This window comes from Orbicella franksi, chromosome 5 (genome assembly GCF_964199315.1).
Source record: "Orbicella franksi chromosome 5, jaOrbFran1.1, whole genome shotgun sequence".
Lineage (NCBI taxonomy): Eukaryota > Metazoa > Cnidaria > Anthozoa > Scleractinia > Merulinidae > Orbicella > Orbicella franksi.
The window spans coordinates 7,306,216-7,314,860 of record NC_138149.1 but is presented as its reverse complement, the minus strand read 5'-3'; the positions used below and the strand labels follow the sequence as shown (position 1 = coordinate 7,314,860).

Genomic DNA, 8,645 nt, shown 5'->3' with positions numbered 1-8,645 from the left:
TTTAAAATATATCTTCACGCTCAATCGAGTGAGAGTTTGCTATTTATCGTATGCATATTTACAGCTAATAAGTCTCTATGAATATAAGCAGGGTAAAAGTGCCAACTAGCCCGGTGAGCCACCACGCCCGAGTGTGAATAAAATCAAATCCTACAAGAAGTCAAATTAACTCCCATAAATAAATCCGACGGCTATAGTCAAATGAACCCACCTCTCAGGAGAGATTTGGAGCGCTGAATGAGCCGGTTGACACTGAGCTGCGAACTCTGAAGGCGGTCGGCGTGAAAAGGAATACAAACACGGCGCTCGGTCGCGTTACCCTTTTCGAATCAAAATACGAAGTGAATCTGTCGCATGAAGAAAGTCTACTTAGACTTGGCAAAATGCCTTGACGTCATCGTCTCTAAACAAAACGCAAATGAACGCCCACGAGCGGAAGAATCGAATAGAACTGTATACGTCTTCACGTGAACCAGAAAACTAAAATTAATTGGACTCGTAAATTATATTCACCGAACACTAGTGAGCCGTTGGAGGCTTTGTGCTGCCTTGCCAGATAAGTCCCCTGTCTGACGTCACGCTGACGTCATATGAGGTCTGTGTGTATAAATACACAATAAGGCTGTCTAAAACGAGATGAAAGGAAAACATTGTTTTTTTCCAGCAAAGTGCATGCTAATGTTTAAAAATACTCGCGCTGAATAATTTCTTGCCCCTCCAGGGGTTGTGATCTTTTTCGCTGCCGCGTTGCTCTGACATGAACTTTTACTTTAGCATAGATCCATTCGATTTTTTTGCCGTACCATTTTCGTGTCAGAACATTTGTGAAACAAAATACTTTCGAAGATGAGCCAGTTGATTGATCGCAAAATGCACTTTCAAAAGAAATTCGTCGGTAGGCGGTCATAAATTATTCAACAAGGTGTGATATTTCTGCATTAATTTGCTGGCGAGAAAATCCATTTTAAATCCTACGCAGAGAATAGCTAGCGATGCTTCTATTTTAACCCGGTTTGGTTTTGCGTGGGTGGAATATATTTGGATCAAACACTGAAGTGTGACCGGCAATCGGTTTTTCCGGGAAGTTTGAACACTGGTAAGCCATTGCAAAGAGTGTAGATTATTTTCGCTAGCGTTTATGCGAGATTCACGAACGAGAGGCAGGTGAAAAAAGTGCTATAGATTGCAAAAGCTGAAACCGCATCTTGCTTTTGAATTTAAAAGCAGGAAAATAAATATTTTTTCTATTCAGTAAATCCTCAAATTTTTGCTCAATATCGCTGCACCTTTGATGTTATTGCTTCGTGGAAAAAAAAATATATCTTTATAGGCTAAACATTATTATTTGCAATGTTGTTTTTTTTCCGAGCGGCATCATAAAAATATTGGCACTGACAAAATTAATGTTGCCACTTAGAATATTCAACAATGTTTTTTTCCGAATGACAGAACTGGAGATCGGATCTCCAATCTCTCATGATGATTCTAATGGAAAATTCGTGTAATACAAACATCAGCCGCGAAACTCCGGCAATTTAGATTTTTCTCTGGTTTCAATGAAAACAAATTGCTCAAGACAACTGAAAATTCGCCTTTAACGGATAGACCTTTTCTCAGCGCGATGCATAAACAGCATGCAATTTCAGATCGTGAATTGACATGCTAAACAGCTATGCCTGTTTTGGACAAGAATTAACTCCGAAGGCTGCAGGGGAGAGTCCAAAGAGAAGGGAAGGGCATCATAGTTCGTGTAAATGTATTCTTCTGTCGCGGTGATTCTGTAAGCGTTGTGTGGTGGTTTTTATGAGCAATAGACGATCGACATTCAACAAAAGTGGTATATTTGTAATTTGCATGTAAAGCATAATCGCCGACGTTTCAACTTGCATGCAAAACCTACTTGAGCCATCTATTTACTTCTTTTTTGCACTGGATTACGCATTGTTGTATTTTAAATACAGGAAAAATACCTTCACTAATTTAATACTGCACCCTTCCTTCGGTTTGCGATGCTCTCCAGCTAGTCTTGTGAATTCTTAATTTATTTTTTCTCCATTTTTTGGGGTCTTTTTTTTTTACCCTTTCGCCTTAGCAGTATTCCAAAGTCCATTTTTGATGTCGTTTAGAACCTAATTGCTTGTAACTATGGATGAAAAATTGAAATCAAAGGACGCAAATACAACGGAAGAACACTCACGATTATTTAAGAAAGACTTTTGGGCTTATCATCGAATGTTGTAGAATAAACAAAGTTTTTCTCGTTGCAAAGGTGTTCATTTTTGTCTCAAGAACCCGTGGTTAGTGGGAAGGAGACAAACTCGGCTGTTTTTTGAATCAGTTTAGCACTGAATATTACAGTAAAAACAGTAACTAAAATTCAGTCAAGACTTTTGTCTTCTGTTTATTCGTTTGGCCTTATTATTCTTTATAGATTCTCACCCGGCTAGGGGAAACTTGCCGAAATTTTCACTGTTGTGTAACGCATTTCGGAATGCAAGTAAGCAATCCAAACCGCGGAGAGTAAATTTACATAGCTATGCGTTAAGATGGTTAAAACAGAGTGTATGAGGTAAAAGTATATTTGACAAGACGGTAATTTGCAACCATTTGGGGATTATGCATTCAGCTGAAAACTGCACCGAGTTCGACATGCATTATCAAATGTTTTTTGTGCTTCCTAGCGTGAGTTGTAAACCTCTTATCCACACACAACGCCACCGACTGTGTGTTATATAAAAGTGTTCGAAGTGGAAAGTTTTGCACTTGCCATCTCATCTAAATTTATCAGCTTGAAGAGATCTGTTTTCGATGAAATAGGCTCTATTTATTTTGTCTAGTTCCATGAATTTGACAATGGCTTTCAGCCTTACGACTTATTTGAGAGTCATTTGAAAGAGCTGTGTATGTTTTTCATGCTGGGTTCTCGGCTACTCTCAGTCCGAAGTCAGTGCCGAGTTGTTGTTAGCAATAGTACCTATTCGCCAGCAATGCATGCTAGCTGTTATTTACTTCCCTCAATTCGAAAAATGATAAAAAAAAAAGTCCTTAATTTAGCAAAATCATGTTTCCATAAGCTCAGTGAACATATATGAAAAACTATACCCTACCTGTAGTGACTGGATTTTAAACTGAAGAGAAACGCCGGTTCTTACAGATGGTTCACCGGGCTTTTAGTCAGTGTAAACAAGACATATAAGACATGAAGTGTGTTTTTGGTATCAAGCTCGCGAATTGTTGCCTTAAAACGACGAAAATGAGTAAACATAGGCAGATATTGGGGTGGGTCCACAGACGACGGAGCGATAAATGCAGACCTTACGCCCAGGATTTGGCCGGCTTCCGCGCGCGATCTTGTCTTCCGCCTGTAAAGGAAGACATGTAGGATGTTCAGTAGCCTCCAGCACTGATGTTGTTAGTGAAACGCGTTCTTCAGTAAATTGTCATCTTTGTTTTTGTTTTGTTTTTGAACGTGACCATGAATGAACTGAATAAAGGTGTGTTCGGTGAACGCTTAGTGAGAAATCAATTTGCTTGAGGGTTTTGCCAAACTACAGTAAATCAATATCTGCGTATGTAGAAAATGGCGGATCTAAACCAGATGACAACACGATTCTTAAATTCTCGAGGACGGTTTGTACGAGTTTAAGTGTCTTATTTTTTTAATTTCCTCTTTTCTAGCCCGATTATAAAAACACTGACTTAATATTGAGTATATTGCGGCATAATTTTGAGAAGAAATAAAAGAGACAGAATCGTTGTCTTCGGCAACTTGACAATTTTTCGTGGTCTCGATGTGTTTGGAGGTCAGTACGTTTTAGTGTAACAACCAACAATGTGTTTACCGATAACGCAACCCTCCAATGTCAAAGTTCTCTTTTTCGTCTGACGATTAAGCGTTTTTCAGTGGTAAAAAAGACGCTGAAGACTCGGTATAAAACGAGGAGTTAGAACACTTTGCCGGCATGGCTTAGACGAACTAGGTGCTATTTCATCGTATTCAGTGAATAGAGGAAATCCTTCCGTGACAAATACGTTTAGATATTAGTTAACTCTATATTTTAGCCAGCAAACTCTAAGTTTATTATTAGAAAACTTAAATTGATGGTTTCTGATTTAACGTAACATACAAAGAAAAATGAAATAAGATGGAAAAGGAATGATTTTTTGAACATGCACCGGGTGAAGCCGCGCTAGTCTAGTTCCATGTTTACTAGCCTCTATTTCCGGTCTTCCGAAGGAAGGAAAATCTTGCTTTTCCGTCTATCTACAACAGCTTTTGGCTCACCATCTCTAAAAGTTTTAGCTACAAGACACAGTGTGTTATATATATGCGTTTACATTGAGCGCTTTCGTAACAAGCGAAGACCTTAGAAATTGTTTCTTGTACACATGTATTTATGTGCGCGCGTTTATGACCCTATGTGCATTCAAAATGGGAATGACCGGTTTAATTTTGCTCAAAATTGTCGGAGGCCATGCAGATACAGTGTATCTTAAATATCTATGATGGCTTCAGAGTAACTTATGTTTACATTGACCCCGGCTCTCGTTATGCTAAACTTTCCGCGAAACCAAGACCTTGTTGTATGAAGTTGTGTTCGGGGTCGTTTAAGTTTCATGGCATATTGGCAACGAACAATTTGGTCCGAATTCAGTTGTCGGAGTCCCACTATATGCATCTCATTCTGACGTTCGTTTCGGAGTGATATAGCTTCTGAGGGTTATTTCATCTAACGTTCTCTCTGTCACGACGAAACTAAGTTCTGATCACCGAATAAAAGGAACTGTCATAAACCGATGAATTGAGGGTTTGCATCTTCCGACGATGGGTACAAATAACTAAACGATGTCGTGTTTTTCCTGTTTCCCTTTGGTGCTTTCCTTCCTGTCGACTACTCCTTTAAGACTACGTCAGATCGATGACTGTTTATTTCTCTTCTTTTTTCCAATGAACCAAAAGGCTGATGTTTCCAAAATTTGTATTGCCTAACAAAGTACTCCGACTTTTACTAGCCGCAAATACAATAGCTACGGCGCAGCTTTTAGTTAGGGTAACTGATATAGGCTAGTAATCCGACAGTGAATAACCGTAGCACCTAAAAAATGTTGTTGGTGTTCGAATAAGGATGAAAACGAGTGTGAACAAATAAATGGTTCAGTTTTCTTCCAGATTTTCTTCAAGAAGCGCGTATGAAGTCGATATGAAAACTAGAATCGCCCAGGCTTGATTATGGGAGCGTTCCAGATCGACTACAGCCTGACATAATTACTGCACCCCTCACTTTCATAAACAGTTTTCTTTGAGTAAACCAGTTCTTTTAGGCGATGTAAGGTGGAAAATATAAACTACTGAACACCTTGCTTTTTTTATCTCAGATGTTCTGACTGATGTGGTTGTGGACGCTCGCTCAAGGTTCACGATTGAACAATGACGGTAACCGCTAATGACAGACTGACCACTTCTGGTCTCGGGAATTGCTCGTTATTGCTTTCTTGGCATGGCGTGAATTTCTTTTTTTGAGTCATGAAATAACCTTACAGAATCACTTTAAAATGATGTCGTCCTTAAAATGACATTTTTAGAAGCTAGCAAGCTTTCATGAACAAGTTAAAGTTAACTGAGGAGTTATCGTGTCCCAGACGAGTGGAGCCGGGATAATAGGGAGTTTAAGAAAACCACGACGCCAACGACAACGGGAACGTCGATAAAACAAAAGGTTTAATGAGCAGAACAACGGCTTTGCACATGTGTTATAATTCTTTGCTTGCCGTCCTCTTCAAAACAACAACGTGAAATGACCAAATTCTGCGTTGTCAAGAGCACGTGAACCTCGACGGCTGATGTTTTAATGTTTTAAATTTTTATTTCGAATCAATCGCTGTGTCCCAGATTCAGTTTCATGATGGTTTTGACAGTGATAAACAACGTAAACAACTATAGAGTATCCCGAGATCTGTAGGCAAAATAGAAAATTATCTTCAGTCGACGTTGTCCTTAGCGTAGCCGTCGTGGTTACTTAAATTCCCTAATGTTTTCAGTACTGCATAATTCTGTTGGTCAACGCAACATATTTCTCGTGAAATTTTCTTTTTATATTATGGCTAATGTTAAACGCACTATTCTAAGAGAGAAACAATAAAGTAGAATTTAAATATACTCTAGTTAATAGCTTCAGTTGTTTTAATCGGACTTTGGGTCAACCTACCAATTGACTCCCTCGTCGTACTTGCAATCTCTTGCACTCAGTTTATTGTGTCCAAAGTTATTGCGGAAAGACACACACACACATATATATATACACGAGCCGGAAAAAAAAAAACAGAACTGCACTGAGATGACCAATTTTAACACTATTAGAAACAGCAAAATCTGTCAATGCACGCCAACGTATTGTTCACTGACTGCAGCCTACGTTGCAGCGGAACTTTTTTTAAGTACGTGTTGCATTTATTAGCTCCGTTCAGCGACGGGTGTTCCTGTTGAGCGCCGACATCTGTTACTGCTTGTAGGAGTATTTTCAGCAGGCTGTGTAGTATTTCGTTATGCTAAAATTATACCTTAAGCTTGCTTTCGTCTAGAATTATGCCGTCAAATAATGAATGGTTCTCTTTAAACGAAATTGTCTGTATTTTTTCGCGTCGATGTTGTGCAATGGCTCTTGGTGTGTTGGAAGTCCGAGTTCAGGGAAGAACATTTCCGTAGTTTCAAGGCAATTTCAGACTATTATCTTGTAGAAATCTTCCCTTTGTAATAAAATCAGACTATCGTTTATCGAGGAAATACCGTAGCAAATTTCTAAATTATAAAAAAGCTTATAAGTTTTTGACGATGACTCTGAAACGCCGTTAAGTTAAACATTAATTATAATTTACTTTCATGCTTTCCTTCCGGAATTTTAGCTCAACCTGGCTTAGCCAATTCATAAGCGTATCGGTAAAGCAAGCGCCTCTTTGAGCCTTGTAATAACAACTGGTAAATTTTTATTCTTTTCTGAGGTTCAGTACAACATGCATGCAGTTTATGTATCACCTCCGGTCCTGAACAAATGCCTTAGTACAAGGCAGTACGGGTTCAACAATCGTGGGTTTGAGTGAAACAATGTTTTCAGGTAAAGCCAGCTCAAAAGAAGAATAGTCAATACATTTATTATGAAATGCCACTGAAGACAACCTTTAACCTGTTAAGTGTCGTTATAAACATTATAACTTAACTTATAACATACTTGCATTCAGACAATCGGTATCGAAAGAGGAGTCGGAGGGGAAATACATAGAAACCTTAGTTTCTTTAACTGGCACTGTCCTGTCTTATCATTTACATGTACAAACCTTATCTTAACAAATGTGATATCTCTAACTGAATGTAAAGCGCTACAATAATCTGTTGTTAGCACTCGTGCTAAAACGTTTTTACTGGAATGTACGTACTAATGTCGTATCGAAACCTTCGCTTCTTGACTACAGGTATGGCATGTCATTTTGCCCACATTTTAGGAACCCTTTTCGTCTTGTTTTTATAGGTGTGAAACTCGGATTGTGTCTGTTTTCTGTTGTCTTTAAACAAGCTGAATTCTCTTACCTTTGTTGTAAATGTAGGTATTCTCTTGCGACGGTATACTATAGAGATGAATAAAAAATGTTTGCCGGAAGTTGTAAGTACGGTTAACGTGTGGGCGGGTGCATTCAAAAGGCTTCTTCCTTCTTCCCGAGTTGAAAAACCACAGCACCACGCACTCAGCCCGGAAGAAAACATGAGAAAATTCAAAATTCTAGGGAAGCTAAGCCAAACGTCTTTGCTGTTTTGCTTTCAACCCAATGATATAAGTTAGCGAGACATTAGGACTCAATAATTGCTGAGTGTTTAAGGCAATATTTTGATTCTCTAATAAACTGAAAATTACAATTAAAGGTGATAGCTTCGAGTAATTAAAGGCAGTGAAGTATGATTTTTCCTTTACAAAAGAAAGGAAATCGTTATTTAGAGAATTTTCCCCTTCCTTTGCTAATTCTCAATAGTTACTCCTTTTTGGGACGATTGTTTGGTTACTCAACAAGACCGTGTATCAAAGGGTTTCCTGAAATTTCTGGATGGAGATACAGTACATCGTATGGTTGCGGAGTGAATATTAAAGCGAATATTGAAGTTAAACCTTTCTATCAAGCAAGGACAGATTGCACCTCGATTTGCAAAGCCTAATCCAGCCACACCTAGTTTACTACAGTGTTGTTTGCAAAGGACTTCTTGCAAGAACTGAGCGCTAGTTACAAAATTGAGAATATTGTTAGCGGATGAAAGCGCTGATTCCCATGCCAATTCGCTTCCTTGACACAGCTTATTTAGCAGAGGGGCGAAACAAAAAGCTAAAAAGCATGTTTGTTTACGGCAAAACTAGCAACTTACCATCTGCGGCGAGGCCGTCATTCATCTCAAAGCCAAGAGAAGCTACTGCAGCTGAGAGCCTAGGCCCGTCAAAACAAGGTATTAACGAATGTTTTTTTTCTGCAAGGATCAGTTCCTCAAGGGAAAGATGCAAACCGGTTTTACAGTGTATTCCTTTGTAACTGATATTGCATCCGTATATAACTATAAAATTTTAATATAACAATGTTATTTTGTCGTTGTATCGTAGCTGTTTTACGAACAG

The 8,645-nt window shown here is 38.7% G+C and overlaps 1 protein-coding gene across 1 annotated transcript in view; it reads left to right on the top strand.

Annotated features, from left to right (window-relative positions):
* Window positions 1-8,645, top strand: part of LOC145488634 (neuroligin-4, X-linked-like) — a 198,055-nt gene that overhangs the window by 178,614 nt on the left and 10,796 nt on the right. The gene's annotated exons all lie outside the window — the stretch shown is intronic.